The 13,371-nt window shown below is 36.1% G+C and overlaps 1 long non-coding RNA gene across 1 annotated transcript; it reads right to left on the bottom strand.

The window, feature by feature from the left end:
• Nucleotides 1-8,671: 8,671 nt before the first annotated feature.
• LOC121051061 lies at nucleotides 8,672-13,371 on the bottom strand. The gene is made up of 3 exons (XR_005805003.1): nucleotides 12,843-13,371; nucleotides 10,803-11,988; nucleotides 8,672-8,941 (listed from the first exon to the last, which is right to left on the bottom strand). It is a non-coding gene; the product is annotated as an uncharacterized LOC121051061 (long non-coding RNA).

The raw sequence follows: 13,371 nt of genomic DNA, 5'->3' as shown, positions 1-13,371 counted from the left end.
TAGTTATTTATTTTCTCTCGTCGAGATGATGAGAAATTTGTGTGATAAAAAATTTAAGTTCATAAATATTAGAAATATCATGTACAATTCAAAGTCATAAACTGAATTGGTTGAAGTAGACCATGCCTTGGTTCCATGATTCAACCAGTTTAGCTAATCAATTCCCTAGTGCATGGAGTTGCGCCCTGTTTGTATCATATATTCTAAATGCAGCACAATAAACACAATTAAGGAAATCGTGGTAGTGTCTTCTCACATCACTGTCAAGCTGTTCCGGTGCGACTTTTTTACGATGCCAATATGCATTCCTCAAAAATTTGAGGAGCTCCATTACTTTGGAACCGTCGTAGTTTGACTGTCTGCCTGTTTTCTTATCTATGTGCTCGTGCACTATCTTTAAACCACGGCTCATAACATGATTCCAGTCCCTATACTGCTGAAATTCCTCAGTCGCCTCCAATGCTAAATAAAAAAGACTATATCTGGGAATCTTATATTTTGCATCAACAGTAAGCATTATCTTGTCAAAACACTTCATTCTATCATCAGTGCTGGTTGATATATACGGATGATTACTTGCTTCATCAACTATTAGATATTGCTAAAGTGCAACTCTCGATCATGACAATATAGCCTAATATTATTGCCCGCCTCAAGCGATCATTATGCAACGAAACCACAACTCTAAGCCGTGTGACACATGATGAGGTCGAAATTATGTTGGCCGGAGCATCAATTTTTTTTTTGGAATGTTGGAACATCAAATTAATGTCTAACGATAGAGTTAAAAGTGGTAAATCAAAAATCATGACGGAAAAAAAAAAAAAAAAAAAAAAAGGAAAGGAAAGAAAGTTACTTTAACCTAATCTTGTAGGAATGTTAAAGAGTAGGTAGAAAATGTAGCTAGACAATAAATGCTCTCCTAACCTCACTAGCCTTCCCTTAAGAGTTTGTAAGAGTTTTGGTTTTAATCTGACATCCACTCACTAACCTCACTCCCACTCGATTTTCTCTCCAAGTTACTCTCCCAAGAATGCTTTCATTTCACCCCCAAACCGACCCTTTTGTTCTTCCCCACCAAGAACGCCGTCGTTCCCACATCGGTGTTTAAGGTAAGATGTTGTTCAACGTGGTAAAAACCGACAGTCTTTGGCTAGGTTTACCAAGAGATGCCAGTGTGGCTGTTGACACCCTCAATTTCCTTTATAAATGCGGACTGCATGTCAAGGTTGTGAGCCCTCATCGAGCTTTGGCTGAAATTCCAGAAGTTTGTTAGCTCTCTTTCCCCCATCCCCTCTCTTGATCTTCACATCAAGCTAGCCAAAGAGGAAAATTAGTGTTACTTTTATCTGATCTACTTCTATTTTTGTTACAGATCTCAACTCGAGTCCAGTTTCAAATCACTCATGATATTATGAAGGATATGTATCTTGGAATCCCGACCTTGGAATAGTTGGTTTTGATTTCCTTTTTCTTTTTTTTTAACATTTTTGATGTATGTATCGTTGGGTAATATGTTTCCTCTAAAGTTAATAAGTTATGAATTTATGTGAATTTTATCCAATTTGGATCATCAATAGAATCCAATGCTCCTTATTAAGCCACATCAAATAATTTTGTTTTTCTATATCAAATATTATTATTGTTTAACTCTGTTAGTCCTACACCATTAGTTTTTCACTTTTCATTTTCTTCATTTTGCTCAATTCACCGCGTCGTTCTTCTCCCTTGTTATTTGTTCTTTTCTTTGTTTTTGCAATTGAGTTTAAATTTACCTTTATTTCACCATCCGTGTTCCTTTAGTCTTCTGGTTAGTGGTTACCTACTTACCTATACTTAAACCACCAAGATTTTCACAAAACCGTGGAGATAGTTACAAGGGATTGAATATGTGCAAACGATATTAAGATCTACCATATAATGTATTGTCTAGTTCTTCAATAAATTATTGACTATCAATCAAGGACCAAGGATTATCTATTTTAAGATAGGATCAAGATAGGTTAATTATGTGCAATTTTTTGTTAAGTTCGTTAGATCACCAACTTACAAGTAATCTCATGGATTTTATTATGCCACATCATTTAGCCTTTATTTATGTTTTGTTGTTTTGAAACGAATGTTAAAGTTACTGACTTCTGCATCCAAACAAAAAGCAAACCCTAGGTTTTTCCATCCATGAACTAGAACTCTGGAACGCTTTCTCATTCTTTCACATTCCCTTATTTTCTTCGTCCGTTCTTTCTCATGAAACATAAAGGCTTTTTAGAGTTAATTTAAATGGTAGTTTTCTTTGGGAAGTGAAATTTGCACTCCTCAAATTGCAAATTGCACTCCCTATCAGTTTTTTAATAATATATTTCCACACATCAATCTCTACTTCCCAAAACACCCTCAAGTTAGATTTTATTTTATTTTTTCTCTTTTGGTCTTTTCTTCCTTCTTTTCTCTCTTCCCCCACTTTCTTTTCTCTCTCTCTCTCTCTCTCTCTTCCAAACCACGATAGAACTTTCTATCTTCCTTTATGAATAATGGATCTGTTCCTTTATGAATAATGGTGTTTGCCTCAAAATTGTCTCGGTCGAAATCAGGGCCGAGGGACTTGTGGTAGAATTGTCCTTCTGAAATAGCGTGGGCGTGCCAACTCACGGCCGAATGGCCGACTGAGGTTTAGATCTGATTTGCGCTTGTATCCGACTACTTTCAAGAGATTGTAGGCCGATGAAGGAACCCTCTCGGCCGTTAGGTTCTAAAGCCTCTGTTGCAAGGACTTTGGTTAGGCGTCAATTCTGACCGGGATCTTCTATCACGTTCACTTCTTGGATAAACTCAAAGGTTCGAATGACAAGCGAGAGGTCTATCGGGTGAAGATACTCGCAAATCACGGTGAAGACGAAGGTGAAGTGGACTCGGTTGTCAACGCGTTGTGAGATTATATATGTGTAAACAGCGAATCGCATCGATCCAATCTGGACTGGCCGAAAGAGATCAGACGGATGATGATTCTATGTTACGAAATACTCCTAAGTGCGAAAAGTAAAGTGCGGATAAATAAAGAACAAGAAAGTAAAGTGCTTGAATGTAACGACTGAAATAAAAGTAAGAAACTAAAAATGAAAACAAGTTATGAAAGTTGAATAGAAGGCAAAATACCTATGAAAGAGTAAGAGAAAGGTTGGAGTAAAAGTTGTATATTGATTTGTTTGTGTGGTGCAGGACCTCTTTACAACGAGTTACAAAGTGCTATATATACAAGTCAAAAACCCTAGCTAACTTGTCCTCCAAGACGTGGAACTTAAGTAGGATTCTCTTTCTTTTTAGGATTTATTCGTCTCATAAAATCCTGACTTGGCTGATATCTGATATCTTCACAATCGAAATCATTAATCGACTCGAACTCCTTCCTTGTGAGAATTCCTTCCATGAATGACCTCTCGGCCGAATTTATTGTTTGGGCTTGGCCGAGCACTCCTAATCCTTCTCTTGACCTGTTTGCGCATTCACCCATTTTTCACCTAGTTTGTCTAAAGGTATGGTTGTATGGCCCATTTTATTAATTTTAGGTCGGCCGACCCAAAGTCACAAATCTCGGCCAAATGGCCGAACGACACACTCTTCTTAGTCATATGATTCAAAAACTTTACCTTGGTCAAACGACACCTTTAGCTCGGGCGTATCACTCAATGTCTTTTCAGCCAACTCCCCAAATGGCCTTACATCGGAGTGGCTAAATTCAGGTCCAAACAAATGGTTCATTATCTTGTCTCAAGACAAAAATTCCCAGTTTTGAGGTCCTGTGTTGGCCAATGATAAAAAACAAATGCATAAGCCCCAATGATAATCTCAATACAACTCATTCAATCAAATCCACAATGAACATAGTTGCATTGTTGAAGCTAAGCTAACTAATTTAAATCCCCTATTAATAACATCTACCAATACCAAATAATATGTCCCCTAACATAGTCCATGGAATGCTGAACAAAAATCCTCCGGACCAAGTACATTGAAGAGAGCCCCCTCAAATAATATGACTTTCTTCTTCCAGCTCTTCCTTAAAGAGGGTCACACTTCAAAAAGTTCAAAAAATTTCTTGCTCTCTGCACAAAGAAACAAAATGCAGACTGTCAAAAATACCACCAAGTACCATACTATGCCAAAAAGGCCTTCAGACGACACGCATCAGACGACATAAGTTTTGTTTTATGTCGTCTGAGTTTTTCAGACGACATAATTTTTTTTTCTGTCGTCTGAATATACACTAAAACCATACTGGTTTATTTTGGAAAAATGGTGAGCATTCAGACAACACATTTGTGTAGTTGTAGAAGGTGGTGATTTTCTATCTCAAATTTAGATAAATGGTGAGCATTCAGACAACACATTTGTGTAGTTGTAGAAGGTAGTGATTTCCTATCTCAAATTTGGATAAATGGTGAGCATTCAGATAACACATTTGTGTAGTTGTAGAAGGTGGTGATTTTGGAGGGATATCCAAAAGTTGATTGAGTATTTTCCCTCTCAAATAGCCACGCCCTAGTTGACTAGAATTCGTGACATTCAGACAACATTTAAATGTTGTCTGAGTGTGGGTTTTAAAATTTTCCAATTTATTTTGACACAAAGGCGCCCTTTTTTTGGGCCAAAAGTTAAAACTTTTCACACTCGCGGCCTCCTTTCCCTCTCCCTCAGTCCCTCTCCTTCTTTCTTTGCTCTCATCTGCCATCTCTTCCTCATCGAACAAAACAAATTATGGAGCTTAGATTCTTTAGCTCTAAGCAAAAAAAAATTCACTCACCATGGATGGGTAATTTTCTCTCCTTTTGATATGTTTATGGCTTTTTCATTGTGCTTTTTCCAAAACAGAAGATTTGGGAAATTTATCGGAGCTGACAGTCTCATCTCTCTCTCTCCTTCCCTTTAATTCCAGTGATTCAAAATTTTGTTGTGTGTGTGGCTGTAAATTCGATATAGGGATTTGGGAAGGAGTTGTTGGAGAAGGAGGTGACGAAGGCTGCAGAGCCGCTGTCATCTCGCACACTAACCCCATGAACCCAAGACACCCATTTCTCCAGAACGCACTCAACTTCTTCTTCACCAATCGTTCGCTGCCACTTTAGGGCTCGCTGTCCCTTAACGACACTCCGGCCTCCGTCGTTGATTCCAAGAGCGGTGTATTGTTTCCGTCGGTCCTGGCCGGGACTCGGCGACTTCTGGGAATTGGGTTGAGGAGAAAACTCATACTGGGTTTGTAGAACATCGATTTGTATTCATATGGTATCATATTTCTCAATCACCATCGCTTTCGGCCTCCCTCCGACCCTCCGACTCACCATCGCTCTCACCCTCAAATTAGTTGGTTTGATAACGTTCACTCCTCCAAATTAGTTGGTTCGGTGATTGATCAAATCTTGATAGAGTTTGGTTCTTCTTGATACCGTTACCTCTTCGATATTATTAGGTATGGTTATTGATGAAAGCTTGACAGAGTTTGGGTCTCTTTTGATGGAGTTTGGATTTCTATTTCCCATTAGACCTAACAAAATCGTTTTCCTTTTGGGATTTTGTTGTTCATTGAGCACACAGATAAAGAGAGGGTTTGTTCCAGGGTTCGGTTCCTAAGGTGGACTGAGGTTCACTCGTTGGCAGCTTTGGAATTTCTTTCCCAAAAAAGGTTTCTTCTTCTTTGTAGGGTTCGATCTTCTTTTTTGGTGTTTGTTCTTCTTTAAATTGAGATTTTGAGTGGATATGTGCATATTTTGGTCCGTCTCGACCATCGTCGCTGCGAAATTTGTGGGTGTTGGATTGGTTTTCGGGTGCAGCTTCTGGATTTCTTTACTCCTTCAGTTCTTCAGCTCAGGATTTCTTTCCCCAAAAAGGTATACATTGAAGGTATACTGAGTATGTGTGTTCTTCTGTTTGAGAATTATCTTCTTTCTAGGTTGCATTTGAGTATGTCTATTGAAGGTACAAGTATCAGTTCAACCCATTCAGTTCTGGAAGGTACAAGTAAATCCAGTTCTAGTACAAGTTCAAAAGGGAATCTGGAAGCCTAAATCTTATATTGTTTACTGGGTGCAGATTTTGATCATGTTTGTTTGTTTGGTTTGATAACAAATGTTCTAGGGTCATGAAAAAGTGTGGGGTTCAGGTTATCTAATAATACTGGGAAATTGGCAGGTTTTTCAGCTTCATAGGACTGTTGATTGGGTCTATACTCAAGTAGATATCGATTGGATATATGAATATTTGAAAGCCTTGTGTGTTAGTTTTGTGATTGAATGAAGTTTAAGTGACCTTAGTTAATGTAGCTATTGGCCTTTACTTGAATCAATCCGCTTTTTGTTTTGTTTGTTTGTTTAGAATTAATTTATTTTTGGTTGGAAATTACTGGAGCTGATCATGTGTGTGATTGAACCAAATCAATAAAGTGATAAACAGATAGCAATTAGCAAATCATAACTGTTGAAGAGTTATAAATTTGAAGACTCGAGCAAAGGCCTAAATTTGAAGAGTTATATCTTGCAGTTATGATTTTGCTAATTGCTATCTGTCTATCACTTTATTGATTTGGTTCATGGTTTTTGACTTTTTGTTTAAGCAGAAGGTGCAGGGGCTTCTTTGAGTATTGCCGGGACAATGCTTGTATTCTACCCTGTGAGGGTTTTGCCTTCTAAGACAGCTATTCCACCTGTTAACCCATCATTCTTGCCTCCAGTAAGTGAACCTCTTTTTTGAGACAGTAGCAGATTTCTCAGCTTAAAGTCTTTCAGCACCCCAAAATCAATAGTTTCTTTATTAATACTGTAATTATATACTTTGGTTTAGATGAAGATGAATGTGAGATGTGTGCAAGAACTATATACTGTATAAATATTGACAAGACGAACTATATACTTTAGTTTCTTTATCAATATGCTGGTTTGGGAAGGCAGAGCCGAATAGAGAATGGGTAACTAATTCAATTTCTTGGTAATTGATTGTGGTTCAAAATTAAATCTTAAATTTCCTAATTGGTTCAATTTTGATTTTTTGTTTTCTGTTTTTTTGTCTTATTCTATTTCTCCAGATATCTGATTCTGATCTTGATATGCTAAAAACTGATTCTGAAAGACAAGAGTTACATTAAAAAATTGTTCATTCACCAGATAAACTACAGGTACCTTTTCTCTTCAAGTTGTATATGGTGTGTAATATTTTGATTATTGAATAATACTACATTCCCTGTTGATTTGTGTCCGGAAATTCATGTCTTTGGAAACCCATAATAATATCTTTTACGTGGTAGTGTGGTACTGACTGAACATGTTAGGATGGACATGAATTTTTTTATCATGGTTACTTTTTCCCCCCTGGACAGTGGAGTAGAGATATTTCCATTATACAATTGTAGGTTGATGATGCAGATTTTGAATTAGGGGCTCATCTTTTTTTCGTTTCTACTTTTGCTTTTCCATGAACTACAAATATAATTGTACAGAGAAGAGAGAAGCTTGAAGGAGCAAATGTGAAGCCACTACCTATCTGTAAAACTTAAAAAAGGATTATATATATTAGAAATGTGACATTATGATTTTTTTTTATTGTTGGCTGTGATGCCCTTTTAATGACATTTCTGCTCTTTATGCTGGATTGGTGGATGTACAAGTTGTTCTCTATTAATGTTGTACTCTGTAGGGTTGGTTTGTTGGACAAGGCGCAGTCACTCCAAAAGGATCTTAATCAAATTACTGTAACAGAGATACATCTACGTCTACCTTATCTCAGTTACCCTCTTCTTATTGGTTTTGATTTATTTTCACCTATGTGTGATATAAGTTTCTGTTATTGGTTTAGATTGTAGACATGGGTCAGTTTATGTGCACTGACTTGGTTGAAATGTTATAAAAAGTATTCGAGTGCTGAATATCAATTTCATATGACTTCACTGCCTGTTATTGTAATTAATCATATAAGGGTTTAATAAAAGATCTGTTCATGGAGAATATTGTATGTAGCTGTATTGTAGACTTTTTTCTTATCTTTAGCGATTATTTGACTTTGAAAGAATGAAATGATTTAATGGGAGATTCATTCGGTTTCTAGCTTTGGAACATAATCAAATATACGTTTTGCATTGATGTTGTTATTATTGGTTTTCTGTATAACAAGTACCACAGAGTGAATTCAAACTAATCAGTAACTTTTTTTTTACTTCTGGTACACACGGTTCAGGAAAGGGGAATCTGCCATCAAGGATATATTACATGTATACAACTTCAGACTGATGAGACCTGGTACTAGAATGTTTGGTGTTATGGTAAGCCTATCAGCAAATCTCCTCCGGAGTTTATGTTTTCACCTGTAACATGTTTGAATAGCTCTTAGTACGTTGAACTACATTCTGACTTAATATGTCAACTTGTCAAGCCTTGCTTTACAAGTAATATTTCTAAATTGACTTATGGGTTTTTTGTACCATGACTTTATTGTCTGTAGGAACTATAAGTCATTTCCAGAGTGTGTGTTCAATAGAGAGATGAACAAATACTAAAGGAGCTATGAGAGCTGGAGTGAAAATAGTCAGGGTCAATATCATCAATATCTCCTGTAAAGGTTAAGTCCATAAAGCTCAGTGATTGTGTACTTAGCTAAAGTCTCTCTGTACTCAATCCAGGCAAAAATTTCTGGAATGTCTTTCATCTGCAGCCTATGCGTGATCAAAAAGTAATATATCTCCTCACATATTCTTTATTACATTACAAAATCAATGTTACTGTTGAATGCAAGCTTATTTTAAAAGCGTATAATAAAATTTCAAATTAGACAATTACCAGAATAGAAAAGAATATGGAACTGATTTGCCATTCTACTTGTTTATGTAAACACGGAGAAGTACAGTATTGTATTGGAGTACAACTTGATGGCAGTCAGCACATTGAGCCTCTGCATAACTCTATTCCTGAAGTTACAGTAAAAGAGAGTGAAAAACTGGTATGGAAGATACATTGTGCACTTTTCAGATGATTGCGATCATAAATATTGAATGTTCTTTTCCTTAAATTGTTTGGTTGGTTCGTTACGCAGGTCAAAGAGACTGCAGTTAATGTTGATGAGGCAGCAAGAGAGAAATGGAAAGCGAACTTGCTGAAGAAAATGCAGTAGTGTGATGCAGAAATGAAAAGTGAATTTGCTGCAGAACTAGCACAAGGAGATGCTTTCACTGACTATGGTTATATAGACAAGATATATAGACAATATTATTATTACTTAATTACTAGATTGAGGTTACTTTTGGTTAGAATTGCTGGATTTGATCATATCTGAATATGGATATATACTTTTGGAAATGTTTTGGATTGGCAATGTAAGAACAGATGGCATTGATATATGACAATGTTATATTTTGGATTTGTTCAGGATATGAATGTTCATATTTGCCACAAAGTTACTAAAACAAAAGCACACCAAAATGTGTGGTTGCAGTTGAACAAAAACAACACAAAAACCAATTAGAAGTCTATTGTCTTTTTGGCATTGGGACGACAGAAAATTGTAGTCTAAAGGGCAAAACAACGACATAAGTTAGACGAAAGTATTGGCTAAAGTGTATAATAACAACAAATAAGTGTGGTTGGAATCAATCACAGACAATATAAAAGACCTAATAAAAGACCTTTCACACAACACTTAAGTGTCGTATGTATGGACCCTAGAACGACACTTAATTGTCCTCTTATGCTCTTTACGACCACATATAATTGTCGTTTAAAGTAAATTAGCACAACCTTTAATTGTTGTTGTATGAGAGAAAACACTACATATAAGTGTTCATATTTCTTATTTAAGGGCATTCAGACCACACAAATAAGTCTTGCAAATATGCTTCACACAATAGCATTTAAAAAATACTGTGGTTGTTTTGTTTATCAGACAATACAAAACTGTTGTTTGAATGCTTTTAAAGATACAGATCACAATGTTCCCAAAATGCAAAACTCATCAGACAACACAAGACTTTTTTTTTTTTTATGTCGTCTGAAAAATCAGACGACAGAACACTTCTGTCGTCTGATGCCCCCAAGAGACGACACCGTACTAGACGACACATTTTTGTTCGTTCAGACGACAGAACAGTTCTGTCGTCTGAAGGCCTTTTTGGCATAGTATATCACAAGGTAATGAAGGTTAATTATTGTTAGAGAACCTAAATCTTCTCCTGAAATCAAGTCATGATTCTTCTCTATTGAATTACTCGTAGGCTATTTTGATATGGTTATAATCAGCTGTAAATATAGTTTAACGCTTGTATTATAACAACAGCAATTCACTGCTATATATGTGTATCTTTGTAAACAGAAATATATTGAAAAATCAGTTTCTACAATTATATCACGTGCTTCAAAATCTGCAAACTTCCTATATGCCATTTGCAATTTGCAAACTTCATATATACCCTCTTTAAACTTCTTATACATGGTTTGAAAATAAAGGCAACATGTGTTTCACAAACATGCTACAATCTACGGCATAGTCTTCTTATCAAGTCATCAACATGTTCCATGCTCCATCCACTCAACAGAAAAGCATCCACTAGAAAGTAATTTACTGATAATTAGTTTGCCTAACCCCATAAAAAGACAAGATCAAGTTGAAAGAATCTATTCATACCAGAAACCATCCATCTCTTAGATCTTACCACAATATATAGTACAACAATGTGCAGAACAAAATATGACTACCACTAACACAAAATGCATATTAAAAAACAGAATGCATCAACCAAAAGAAAGAAAGAAAGTAAACAAAAAATTCTGACTAACCCAAAGAAGCTTGGAGTTATCTCACTGTGTTCCTAGTGAAGTATGCTTTCCTAGTGATGGACACTTGTTACGATAATGGCCGATATTGCCACAGCCCCTACATTTTCGAGATGTCTTCTCCACTACCTCAAAATATGAAGGTTCCCACTTTGTAGAGCTAGTTTCCTTTCTTTTATTTGATCCTACCGAACGACCTTTGTGAGGTTGAAGAGTAGGCTAAAAAATTAAAGTACAAGATGCACCAAGAATCTGAGAAAGCTGTCTTATGGTGTTTTCTTTTTGCATAAGTGGCTGTTTTTCATACTTCTCTTTAATCTCAAATACAAGACTACTAAATGGATCTTCATGATCCAAGCTTGCATGTTGATCATTACCGAAAGGTCTTGTGTCAATCCTCCATTGCTTATGAATCATATTTATAAGCAACACTTCAATGTTCATATCCTTAATCATGTGCACACATGGGAGACCCATGGTTTTGGAAAATTGGCCCTTGCATTGAGATGAATAATCTTTGGTATTTGCCAACAAATATTGCTTTTGTAACTCAAACAAAGCATAGAAAGATACCTTATTAATCACCTCTTTAAAGAAAGGGATGCAAAGTTTTTGAGGAACACGAATCTTTTCACTTGCAAGTTGAGTTTTAATTTCCTGAAACTGATTTTGAATAGCAAGACAAATATTGTCCTTCACTTCACGTAGACCACCAGTAGAAACTTGAAGATATTTCTTTAAGATTTCATGTGCACCTTCTGCTCTAGAAGTAACATTATTACCAAAATGTGAAGTCTGTCCCGTCCATGTAAATACAAACCTTTCTTTCCATGGAATCCAAGTGTTAACAATGTAAGTCAAAACTGAAGCATAGTCTTTGTACTCAATCTGAAAATAGTTCCAAGTTTCATTGAACGTCGACTCATTCCAAGACTCTACTAGTGCAGTCCAAGAAGACATAAAAGAAACTCAATCTGCATCTTCCTTAAACTGACCCTTACAACGTGCAAGAATATTTTTTTTCAATATGCCATATGCATAAAAGATTTGGAGTCATCGGAAACACAACCTGTATTGCCTTCATTAATGCCAACTCCCTATCAGTTATAATCGCCACTGGATGATTATCAGCTCCCAACAACTTACTAAACATTTCAAGAGCCCACTGATAATCTTGTTGTTCCTCTTTCTGCATGAAAACAAAACACGAATAAAATTATTTATTGAAGCTTGACACTCCTACAATCTCAAGTAATGGCATCTTGTACTTATTTGTCTTATAAGTACAATCCATCACAAAGACATTAGAGCATCTTTTAGTCAAATCAATGGAAGTGGGATGAGCAAAGAACAGATGAGTCAAATGACCACAGTGGTCATATTTGACATTATGAGAAAAACCAGCATCACCAAGCTCATCTAATAATGCTTGAATAATTGAATGGCCACCTAGACTCTCCCTCCTAAACTGAGCTGTCTTGCTATATATATTTCTGGAAATAGCTAGAAGACCAGAATTCTTTTGTCCAAGCGAAGAGAGTATTTGACGTGGTTTTATGCCAGCTCTACTCATTTGTTTAACTTGTAAGGCTTCCTCTTCAGCAAATCGACAACAATATGGATGTCCAACCATGTCAGTGGAAGGCTCATGGTTATGTAACAAGCTACTTATCTCGACCTTCCACAACCCTTCTGCTGTCCTTCTTCCCAGAATTTTAAATGGGCAATTTATTCAATGAGAAGCTGAATTCTTTTTCTTCTCCTCAAGTGTAGAGTAGGTTTGATAACAACCACCTCTATCACAACCCATAACCACATATATATTGCCTTTAGGTCTTTTGATTACCATAACATACCCTTGCAACAACCCAATCTTACGAACAACACTAATGAGGTCTTCTCAGTTTTTAAAAAGTTTAGTCGATAATGATAGGAATTCATTAGAAGCATCAATCATAGAGGAACCTTCAAGTAAATCAAGGAAAGAACAAAATAATTAGAATCTCTAAAAATAATGACAGTGATAGCTCATAATGTACTTACCATTGACAATGGGGTCTTCAATGAATACTAGATGTGTGATTAGATTGTAAGTCTTCTTCCGTACCATCTGAAGACAGAGAATCCATGGGCTCTTCTTCCAGCAGTTGATTTTGGGCATAAAGATGGAATATTTTTCAATCTCTAAGTTTCAAAAAGATCCCAAAAGCAATAAAGACTTGAAATTTCTCAATTTAACAGAAAACATATTACCCACAAATCATAAAGAAAGAAACTTGTGCTATGAAGAAAGAAACTTGTGATATCTTCATGAGCCAAAAGAAAAGGAACAGTAAGAACGATTGAAATGCAGGAGAGAAAAGCAAAATAAAACATGAAATTAGAGTAGATCTATAGTGATATAGTAAAGAGAAAAGTTGGATTGTGACCTGGTTTGGAAAGATGAATGGATGAGGTTGGAAATGTTTCAATGGAGAAGAGAGTTTGACTTTGTTTAGAGAAGAAAGGGAGAAAACTTTGTTTGGAGAAGAAAGATAGAAAGTTCTGTCGTGGTTTGGAAAAGAGAGAGAGA

Source organism: Rosa chinensis, chromosome 1 (genome assembly GCF_002994745.2).
Source record: "Rosa chinensis cultivar Old Blush chromosome 1, RchiOBHm-V2, whole genome shotgun sequence".
Lineage (NCBI taxonomy): Eukaryota > Viridiplantae > Streptophyta > Magnoliopsida > Rosales > Rosaceae > Rosa > Rosa chinensis.
Note: the sequence above shows the minus strand (reverse complement) of the source record. Positions and strands in the feature narration are given on the sequence as shown.